This window comes from Miscanthus floridulus, chromosome 1 (assembly GCF_019320115.1).
Source record: "Miscanthus floridulus cultivar M001 chromosome 1, ASM1932011v1, whole genome shotgun sequence".
NCBI classification, from domain to species: domain Eukaryota; kingdom Viridiplantae; phylum Streptophyta; class Magnoliopsida; order Poales; family Poaceae; genus Miscanthus; species Miscanthus floridulus.
Window position 1 is genome coordinate 163,047,356 of NC_089580.1, and position 11,105 is coordinate 163,058,460.

The following is an 11,105-nucleotide window of genomic DNA, read 5'->3' on the forward strand; positions in this document are numbered from 1 at the left end:
TTTTTCCATTCCATACACAAGCCATGAGCCACGACTGCAGTGGCGAAACCAGCAAAACGATAAAGGAGGGCCAGACAAATGTATGGAGTACCGATAATGTGAAGCCATGTGAGAACCTTTGCTGCTAATGTGAAGCTATACCATTAGTTAAAACATACGTACTGATATGACCCTACAACGCTTCCTCCAGCATGCACGCATCGCCGGTGTCGACCTAGACGAACTCAGATTGGCCGAAAGCTTAGCTGCAATGGATTTGCCTTTCTCTCTGGCAAAGTGGCAAATCAAATTAAAATGGAACAGCAGCACCTGTAAGTGGCATCGATTCATTTCATCCACAACAGAAAAAGCTAGACTGCTACACCTACCAGTTGCTGCCTCCGATGAGGATGTCGAGTTCAGGGCGGAGCCTGGAGAGCGAGGTGGCAGTGGTCCATGGATCCCTCGACGCGGCCGGTGCCGCCAAGGCCCGAGGCCGAGCATGAGCACACGACCGGTCATCCAGGGCTTGCTCCTCTGCAACTCCGCTGGGCTTGGGTGACGTCCATGGAGCCAGATGGTGCTGGCGCGACCACGGCAGCGGGAGCGGGAGGCGCGCATGCTCTCACGGCGATGCCCACGGTGCCCATCTCGGTACGGTGCGAAACTACGAATGTAATGCGACACGAGTCTCCTCTCGTCTGTGATGTTTCCTCTGCTTCCAATTCTGACAGAAATCACAGGATGGAGATATGAAATCTTCCACACTGCATGCTAGGCTGTGGCCTTGGCCGCACAGGGGGATCAAAAAGATTTTGGCCACATTGGGGGCCGTGGCCCCTGCTGCCCCCCTAGTTCCACCTCTTCATGGCTGCCCACCCACCCCATCAGAAATAGCTCCAACACTAAGCTCGAACCCAAGACCCCTCGGGCTGGCACGTCCACAGCTCATGACCCATGGATGAGAGCCATGCTGTGATTCGTGGGGACTGAGTATGGGTGTGCTCACATAGCAGGAGCGGCGGTAGGCAAGAGAGGCGAGGAGAATGACATGCCATGGCCGTGTTGTCATCGTCCAATGAGGAGAGAACGAGTAGCTCCATGCGGCAAACATGGTGCCCGCTGGCGCATGCTGTCATAAGCAAGATGTCACGCGCAAGTATAAGCTCGGCCACCGGCACTTATCAATGAAATATGGTCGACAGTCTACCTAGGGGTATGCCCAAGGTAGTAGATTATCGACAGACAGATGCGCAAGCTACAAACAAGATGGTGACACAAGACAGACATGAGGTTTTATCCAGGTTCAGCCGCCGTGAAGGCGTAATACCTACGTCCTACGTCTGATTATATTGTTGTATGTCAATGAGAGATGATCTTTGAGAGGGGTCCCCTGCCCGCCTTATATAGTCTGGGGGGGGGCAGGGTTACAGATCTGGAAACTAATCCTAACCAGTTACAATTGCCATAAGTGGCTGAATAAGGATTCCTATTCTAACCGACCAGGATCTTGCTTGATCTCCAAGTCTGCCTTGATTCCTTGCATGGGACTCCGAGCAAATTGGCCGAGCCGCGCGTCGTCTTCTAGTGGGCCAGACCCCCTGGTCCGGGTCAGCCCAAGCCTAGCCGTAAGGGTATAGGGGTTAATACCCCCATAGCTAGTCCCCGAGCACCATGTATTATGTTTCGACACGCCGTTCGATCTTCTTCGGCTAATGCGATCTGTCTTCATGTCATCTCCAATTGGTTGAAACATTGACCAAGCAAATATGCTAGTATTCTGGTCAGCACAGAGAGCAGTAGACTACGATTATAGCCAAAGATTCCGGTTGTCCGAAGAATGCATGGTGCTCTAAAGAAAAAAGAAAAAGATTTCTTTCCTGATCAAGTGTGCCCACTTGTATTTCTGAAACGAAATGTAAGTAACCCTTGTACAATAGTAGTTATGGCCAATAGTCAGAGCATAGGGGTTGATAAAATAAGCACATTCACCGTAAGGTGAAGTGTGTCCACTTAGTCCCCGAGCCTGGTAGTAGGTGATGCAGGCACGTGGTGCCAGGGTCTAAAAAGAATTCTCAATTAAGTTGAGAATCCAATCGTCATACAAGCGATACGAGATGCACCGGCAGGTGCATCGTACCGATGTAGTCCCTGAGCTTGCTGGAAGGCGAGGTATCAGCCTTGTAGCAAGGCTTAAGTGAGAAAAAATAAATGACTCTCAACTATATGTGAGTACAAATCACATGTAGCCAAGGAGAGCGGTCTTCGAGCAATGGTCGGAGAGTGGTCAGGGCAGTCCCCGAGCATGAGAGTGGTCGGAACAGTCCCCGAGCATGATGGTGGTTTGGACAGTTCCCGAGCACGATGGTGGTCTGGATAGTCCCCGAGCACAAAAAGTGTGGCAAAAAACCATATGTCACTTGTACTATTATTTTATGTATTTATTTATTTACTTATTCTGTCAAGTCCAATCTGACACGTCTGGTCAAAAAAGTAGATGGGTATAGCACGTCATACTGTCCTTTTGTCTTGTCAAGCAAACAGTTGCGTGGCACCTGTCAGTAGGTGCGTCAGCGTGGGCCCTCCCACACCGGCAATGAAGAGGCGCATATACTGGTGTAGATCTCGAGGCTAAGTAATGCTGTAAATGTGAAAGCAACCATCTGCGGCATGTGCACACGTCCCCCAAGAATCCCTGGCAGACAAAACGGCATAACTCTTGGGTTAAATACGGTATATGATAGGTTAGTTACTATTTACTGAACCCCATTACCATTCGCAACCGTAGCTTTCTTCTTCCTCTCACCAACCCTAATACATCCGAAATCACCACCAATCAATCTGTTGCCATTTCCCCATTCACCAGCAAGGCTAGAATCATGGCAAAAAGTTATGCGCAGAAGAAAGCAGGGGTCATGGTGAAGGAATGGTGGAAATCGAAAAGCAACGAGTAGACCATTGAAGACCTCGTCACCATGGGGGTATTCCACAACAAGGAGCTCGCAGGATGGCATGCGCTGGAGGGTGAGGGGTACTCCGATCCATAACCAGGTGAGATCATGGTGTTCGAGGATTTCTTTACACGAGGATTTGGGGTTCTGGTACATCCATTTCTTCAGGGGCTTTGTCTATACTACGAGATTGGGATTTGCAATCTGCATCCCAACTCGATCCTCCTTGTCGCCACTTTTATACATCTCTACGAAGCATATGGTGGCTTCTAGCCCCATTTTGATTTTTTCCGCCATCTTTTCTGTCTGCGGAAGAAAGGAAGCGGTGGTTCAAAGATAGCCGGGGGTGTGTACCTCAACCTCCATGACGGCATGAAAGCCCAGTACCTGCACTACCCATGGAACACATCGCTCGATGGCTGGTACAAGAAATGGTTCTACATCCACGAAGAGCCGAACACGATCACACTGTGCGATGTGGGCTACATTTCAGAGAAGAGGACAAGCTGGTCGGAGAAGCCTGAGCATCTAGAACAGATTCTAGAAATATTTGGAATGATCCCGTGGAAAAAACTAGATGGTTCGAGCATGGTCGGGAGCTTCATCAGCCGACGGATCCAGCCCTGCCAGAGGAGGGTACATCCTGGCTATGAGTATCAAGGGAGCGCGGACCCGACGAGAATGAGGCAGGGGGCGCTTGACAAAATCGAAGTCAAAGCTAGAATTGGCGAGCTATTTAACTTAGCTAATCCAAATTATGCCAGATTGAGCGACATCGAGCATGCTTTCAAGCTTGCCCGACCTCCCCCAAAGGTAACTCGTCTTGCCTTGTACCCGTAGTTTTATATTGTGGTAGGATAAGTGGAAACTTACTATGTTCACTCCCTTTTGTTGCCCAGGTTAATGGTTGAGATAGAGCGACAGTGTTTGTGTTGCCACCCCTTGGAGTAGAGTGGCCACAAGGAGCTGATCCCACCACCTAGACTAGCATCGAGATTGAGGATGAGGACGTCGACTGGGCGGTGCTCAGGGCTAGAGAGGAGGCAGCGGCCAAAGCCGCTAGTAAGCGGCCGGCTGCCCCCAAACAGTCAAAGAAGAGATCAGTAACCACCCTGCTCACCGGGGGGCGCTAAATATCAATGAGCCTGAGGGGGACCCGAAGGAGAACCCGGCTAGCAAGCGGCGGTAGGCGATTTTTGCCTGGCTGGACGATGGCGCAGAGGAGGGAGAAGATGCAGACACCTTTCAACTTGTCCCTCGAAAAAGGAGGAAGCAACTGGAGTTGATGGAGCATGGTGGGTCCTCTGCACCTATGGGACCCACATCGCCAACGGCGGTGAAGGATGCAGCCGGGTCGACCTTAGGAGTATTTGGGCAAGGAACACGACCGGCGACGGGAGCGACAACTCAACTGAGCACGCCACCGACCACTGTAGTGTGAAGGACAAGCAGTGGAGGAGTCAAGCACCAAGGCCCAGCGACAGTGCTGGATGTAGAGGGAGACCAGGAGTCATCCGCACAGCACGTGAAGCAAGTACGCCCAAAGAGACGTGCCTTCTCCACATCATTCCACGCTTCCAACATGTAAGTATTTGTAATCTTGATATAAATTAGTAATTTGCATTTAATATGATTGCCTTCTGAACTTATCTCGAATGTACTAGCTCGGTGTCCACTGAAAGTCTGGACCAGCTAGCCGGAAGTGGCGTTGCGCCACCAATAAGTGCAGAGCAGACTACCCAGCAGCCGACCACCGAGGAACCCATAGTAGAAGATCCGTCGGGGCCTCAACAAGCAAGCAGTCAGACAACAGTCCCCGAGTAGGTGGTCGAAGGACCAGCCGAGCTGAGCAAGAGTGCTTTGAGTGCTAAACCTGCTAAGGGCAACACCTCAATGTCGAGGGTAACAGAGCAGACTGAGGTGTAGCGGCTGGAGGTGAGAGCACAGACCACATCTACCGATGCTGTAGCTCATGGGAAGGCTGTGGTGATCACAGATGCTGTTGATGCTGGGCTAGCACCAAGACCCAAAGAAGAGCCCAAAGAGGACAAGGTGGAGGAGGTCTTGGGCCATCCGCAAGACAAGCGACAACATGTGTATGTGTCGCGTTGGTAGAACGACCAATGGGTTGTCCATGAGGAAATCCCGGAGGTCGAAGAAACCAAGAAAGTTGAACGGGCGGTGAAATGGCTTGTGATGGAGGTGCAGGTAAGCTTTGCTTCACCCCCTGGTCTTGCTGTCTAATCATAGTTGTCTTACTTAGCTATCTGCACACAGGACTTAATGAAGACCGCAAGGTACCGCAAGAAATGCTTCGACCAGATCGAGGGGATCGCTGCAAGCAACAAGGAGCTGACAGCGGAGGTGGAACGCTTACGCCAGCGACTTGAAGCTGCCAAGCATGAAAAGATGGTGCAAGAGTCCTAGAACCAGAACCTGGTCATCTAGCTTAGTAATAAAAAGCGGGAAAGAACAAGTAAGTAGCCATTTTATCATACCGACTATTGACAAATGTTGTTGCATTGTTGGTAGTAACAGCTGTAGTGCAGGCTTAGAAGCTGAAGTGATCCATCTCCGAGAGGAGAACAGTCGTGCGGTCGTGGAGTGTGATTGCCTGAATGAGAACAATAGAAAACTAGCGCAAGACCAGTCGCAGCTCTAGGACCACATGACCAAAATAATAGAGGAGCTAAAAGGTAAGTTGTCCAACCGCCTTTGCTCATTTTTGTTGCCTACCATAGTTTGGCTTGGTCTAACGTTTTAATAGTGTGTGCGGTTTGCAGTTATAAAAATCAATGCAAAGAAGCATCTAGATGCCATGATGAAAGACCATGATGGCTGGATGGCGTAATGCCAAGAGATCACCAAGGACCATGACACCTGGAAAAGCCGGTCCCAGGAGGTGGCAAAGGGCATTCTGCTAGTCCTTAACCTCATCGATCGGCACTAGCAGAAGATGTGCCAAGGACGCCGCAGCTGGGGTTGATCGAGAGATGCTAAAAGGCATGGGGATGGTTCTAGGAGTTCGTGAAGGAGGCGGGAGAGTACGTAGGCGCACATGTGCTAAGCATGGTACGTGCTCACTACCCCCTAATCGATCTCAAGCGCCTAGAGGCTGGATACCCAAAGGAGGTAGATCTAGACAAGGCCGAGGAGCTATGGATGACCTAGCTGGACTTGTCGGTGAAAATAATTGGTGATATTAACCTGTGTGGAGGTGCGACACCACCCGTACAAGGAATGTCGTCAACAAGTCAGCTGGGAGCACTGTCATTTCAAGCCAACCGGTGAAGCCTGCGGTCTCGACCAACCAGGCATCGGCAGGGCCATCTTCTTCAGCTCGATCAATGCTAGAGTCCCCGAGACCCTTGCACGATGTCAGGCCCAGCGAGCAGCAGGTGCCGCGTGCCCTGACCAGCCAATAGTGTAGGCTATAGCTGTATATGAAGATGTAGTTGGGTTATTGTAAACTTGGACCTTTTCAGGCAAGCTTGTAATAACGTAACTGTATCTCAACATAAGCTTGTTTGTTTTGTAGAAAACGTGTTTAAGCTCGGATATCATGTTGATGTAACTAAGTTAGAATGTGTTGGCATTCTATTTAGTTGTACCAGTTTAGTCGACACGTCATCCTAAAAGGTTTGTATGGCCCTAGTTTGTCTTGTGGTTGGAGTGTGAGGTGCGTAGCTTGTGCACACGTAGAAACACACAAGTCAAACCAGAGAGCACCTGCCGATCACCCATAGCGTAGAGAGCGAATCCCATGCATGTGTTGGGAGGAACTGGAGACAGGGCCTACTCCGAGAACCCAAGAAGGAATGGTGGTCGGTTTTAACTGGTAGAGTTAGAATAACAATAGACTTCGAAGTGACACATTAGAGTGGTCGGAGAAATCATAATAGTTTTATTGAAATAAATCAAAAGTACAAGAGGGGTACATATCTTAGTAGTTAAGCATAGAAACGCCTAAGCTTGTCGATGTGCCAGGAATTAGGTATGTCTGTTTCGTCTAGGTGAGCTAACCTGTAAGATGTAGGGCGTGTAACCTCTTTGATCATGAAGGGTCCTTCCCATGGGGTTGCGAGTTTATGAACACCAGCCTGATTTGTCTTCCACTTCAGGACTAGGTCTCCGACCATGAAGAACTACTCCTTGACGTTCTTGTTGTAGTACCTACGCAAAACAGTAAGGTATTTGGCTGTACGTATGTAATAATCGAGCCGCTTCTCTTCTACACTATTCACTTCTAGCTCCCGCACTTCATTGGCCTTGTCTTCGTTGAAATTCTCTACCCGTGCTGATCTGAAGGCTATATCTACTGGGAGCACTGCCTCAGCGCCATAAACCATAAAGTATGGTGATACGCTAGTATTGCGACTGGGCTAGGTTCTAAGACCCCAGACCATGGCTGGTAACTCTTTGATCCATCTTCTAGAAGCTTTGTCATTCTCTCTGTACATCCTCTTCTTAAGTGTGTCCAGGATCATACCATTTGCCTGCTCGACCTGTCCATTAGCTCTAGGGTGTGCCACCAAGACATATTTTACTACTATGCTCCTTTCATCGCAGAAGTCCCAAAAAGCATTCCCGATGAACTGAGTACCCAGATCAGTGATGATGATGTTGGGTATGCCGAAGCGGTGGATGACCTGGTCGAGGAACACGATAGCCTTTTCTGAAGATGCCTTGACCAGGGGCATGTACTCTATCCACTTAGAGAATTTGTCGATCAGCACGAAGACGCATGTAAATTTCCCAGGGGCCGGTTTGAAAGGCCCAATCATATCCAGTCCCCAGCATGTGAAGGGCCAAGAGGCTAGTATAGTCTGAATCTCGTGTCCTGGTACATGGATTCTCTTGGCAAAGAACTAACAACCTTCACAATAGCGGACTAGCTTCTCTGCATCAGCTACGGCTAACGGTCAATAGAACCCTGCTCGGAAAGCCTTGCTAACCAGCGTTCTTGAGGCCACGTGGTTGCCGCAGGAGCTAGAGTGGATTTTGTCTAGGAGATGTTTACCATCCTCCTAGGGTATACACTTCATCAAGATTTCCTCCTTCATGTTCTTGCGCCACAATTTGCCATCGACGAGCAGATACTGCTTACTGCGACGCATCAGGCATTCGTTTTCTGTTCGATCGGTGTAGCTGCTACCATCTGTTAGGTACTTGATGAAAGGTATTCTCTAGTCAGGCTCCTTAGTGGTCGGAGGTGATTTGGTGGTGTTTGACACCGGAACCGTAGCCACCAATAGCTGGTCTGGAGGCTTGTCGACCGTAGGATCTTCTTCTTTGATGGAGGGCATGAGCAGGTCTTGAACAAATACATCATATGGGACTTTAGCTTGGGATGATCCTAACTTTGACAGTGCATCTGCTACTTTGATTTTTGTCCCAGACCACATGTATGTACTCGATGCCATAGAACTTGCCTTCCAGCTTTCTAATCGCTTTGCAGTATGCATCCTTCTTTTCGCTGGTCGTATCCCAGTCCTTGTTGAGTTGGTTGATGACTAGAGCCGAGTCTTCGTAGACATAGAGATGCTTGACACCGAGTTCGACCATGATGCGCAGACCGTGTAGACATGCTTTGTACTCGGCGGTGTTATTAGATGCCGGGAAATGAATCCTAAGGATATATCAGAGCTACTCCTTGGATGGTGATATGAAAAGGACTCTTGCTCCTATGCCGTTGATGTTGAGAGAGCCATCGAAGTACATCTTCCAATACTTGGCGGGCCCCTGAGAGACAGGTGTGCTTAAGTCTGTCCACTCGACGATGAAATCGACAAGTGCCTAAGACTTGATTGTAGTATGGCTTGCAAATTCCAAGGAGAAAGGGCATAGCTCCATTGCCCATTTGACAATGCGCTCGTTTGCATCCTTGTTGCGAATGATGTCTCCTAGAGGGTACTCAGTCATGACCACCACACGATATCCGTCGAAGTAGTGTTTCAACTTTCAGGATGTGATTAGTATGGCGTAGATCAGTTTCTGAATCTATGGGTACCTGGTCTTGGATTCATTGAGCACCTCACTGATGAAATAAATTGGTCGCTGTACCTTGTAGACGTGATTGGGCTCATCGTGCTCGACCACTATGGCAGTGGAGGCCACTCGATTAGTTGCCGTGATGTAAAGCAGGAGGGTTTCGTCTTCTCTGGGAGCAGTGAGGACCGGAGGTGATGTAAGGAATTGTTTCAGCTGTTTAAAGGCAGCGTCTGCTTCCTCCGACCACTCAAACTTCTCAGATGCTTTGAGCAGCTGGAAAAATGGTAGTCCTTTTTCACCTAATCTTGATATGAAATGACTGAGGGCAGCCATGCATCCGGTAAGCTTCTGAACATCCTTCACCTTTTTGGGCGGCTTCATGTCCAAGACAGCTTTTACTTTCTCTGGGTTAGGGCGTATGCCGTCGTGACTGACGACATTGCTGAGTAGTATACCAGATGGAACACCAAAGATGCACTTCTTTGGATTTAATTTCCATTGGAATGTGTTAAGGGCTACAAAGGTACGCTCTAGGTTGTCAACATGGGTGTATGCTTCCTTGGTTTTAACGACTACATCGTCAACATAAGCCTCGATGAGGTCGTCTTTTATCTCATTTTTGAGGCAGGCCTATATGGCGCGTTGGTAGGTAGCCCCAGCATTCTTGAGCCTGAACGACATGGTCGTGTAGCAGTAGGCACCGAAAGGCGTGATGAAGGATGTCTTGATCTGGTCATCCTTTTTGAGAGCGATCTAGTGATAACCAGAGTAGCAATCGAGAAAGGAAAGCAGCTCGCAACCGGCAGTTGAATCTATGACCTCATCTATGTGAGGTAAGCCAAAGGGGTCTTTAGGGCAGTGCTTATTGAGATCAGTGTAATCAACGCACATTCTCCATTCCTTATTCTTTTTGTGTACAAGAACTGGGTTGGCTAACCACTCCAGATGATACACTTCTTTGATAAATCTGGCTGCTAAAAGCCATGTAACTTCTACCCTAATAGCCTCCTTTTTGTCGTGAGCGAACCGTCGTAGCTTCTGCTTGATGGGTTTGGCCTTGCCATCGACATTTAAGGAGTGCTCGATCAAGTTTTGAGGTACGCTGGGCATGTCAGTGGGTTTCCATGCGAACACACTCATGTTGCTTCTCAAGAACCTGACGAGTGCGTCTTCCTATTTAGGATGTAGGTTGGCCCCGATAAGGGCCGTTTTGCTGGGATCACCGTCGACTAGCTGGATCTCTTTGTGCTCTTTAGACTTGATGTTCTTGCGAGGAGCCTCGAGCTCTGGGATCTCTAGGTGATCGGCTAGGGTCTTCTTAGCGTTGAGTGTGGTCTCGGCCATGCGAATAGAGAGGTCGTGAGCCTCTGCTATTTTGAAGCTGTCATCCTCACAAGTGTAAGCTACGTATACGTTGCCCCTGAGAGTTAGAACCCCCTTCTCAGTAGGCATCTTGAGCACCAAATTCCTGTAGTGAGGTATGGCCATGAACTTGGTGAGCGCTAGTTGGCCAAGGATAGCATGGTAGGTGCCTTCGAAGTCGGTGACCACAAAGTTGACGTAGTCGGTGTGGAAGTGATTTAGGGTACCAAATTGCACAAGTAGCGTGATCTGCCCAAGAGGTGTGGAGCTCTATCCGGGGAGAATGCCCTAGAACTATGCCTCGTATAGCTTGAGATCAGCCTGGGTTATCTTCAGGGCTGTCAAACTGTTCTTGAACAGTATATCGATGGAACTGCCGCCGTTAATCAGCACTCTATCGAACTGAACCTTGTTGATACAAGGATCAAGAACCAGAGGAAAACACCCTGGCTTAGGTATTGCAGCCCATTGGTCCTTTCTGCTGAAGGAGATCTCATGGTGAGACCAAGGAGGAAGCCATGGATCGGCGACGAGGTTGTCGGCATTAGCCACATTCAAGCAAGCGCGGGCGAGCAGCTTGCGTTCTTGTTTGGTCTTGATGGACACTCTGCCCCCAATGATGGTGTGGACATGGTCGGTTGGCTTGACGTACTTGTGACGGGATCTGCGTCTTCATCATCGTTGTCCTCGTTACGCTACTCCCCTACGTCGTTAGGCTTATCGAATGTATCCAGAGCCTGTTGGCGCGTGTAGATAGATTTGAGAACACGACAATTCTCCATGGTATGGTTTGACTTGGGATAGAGCTGGCAGGGTCCTTTT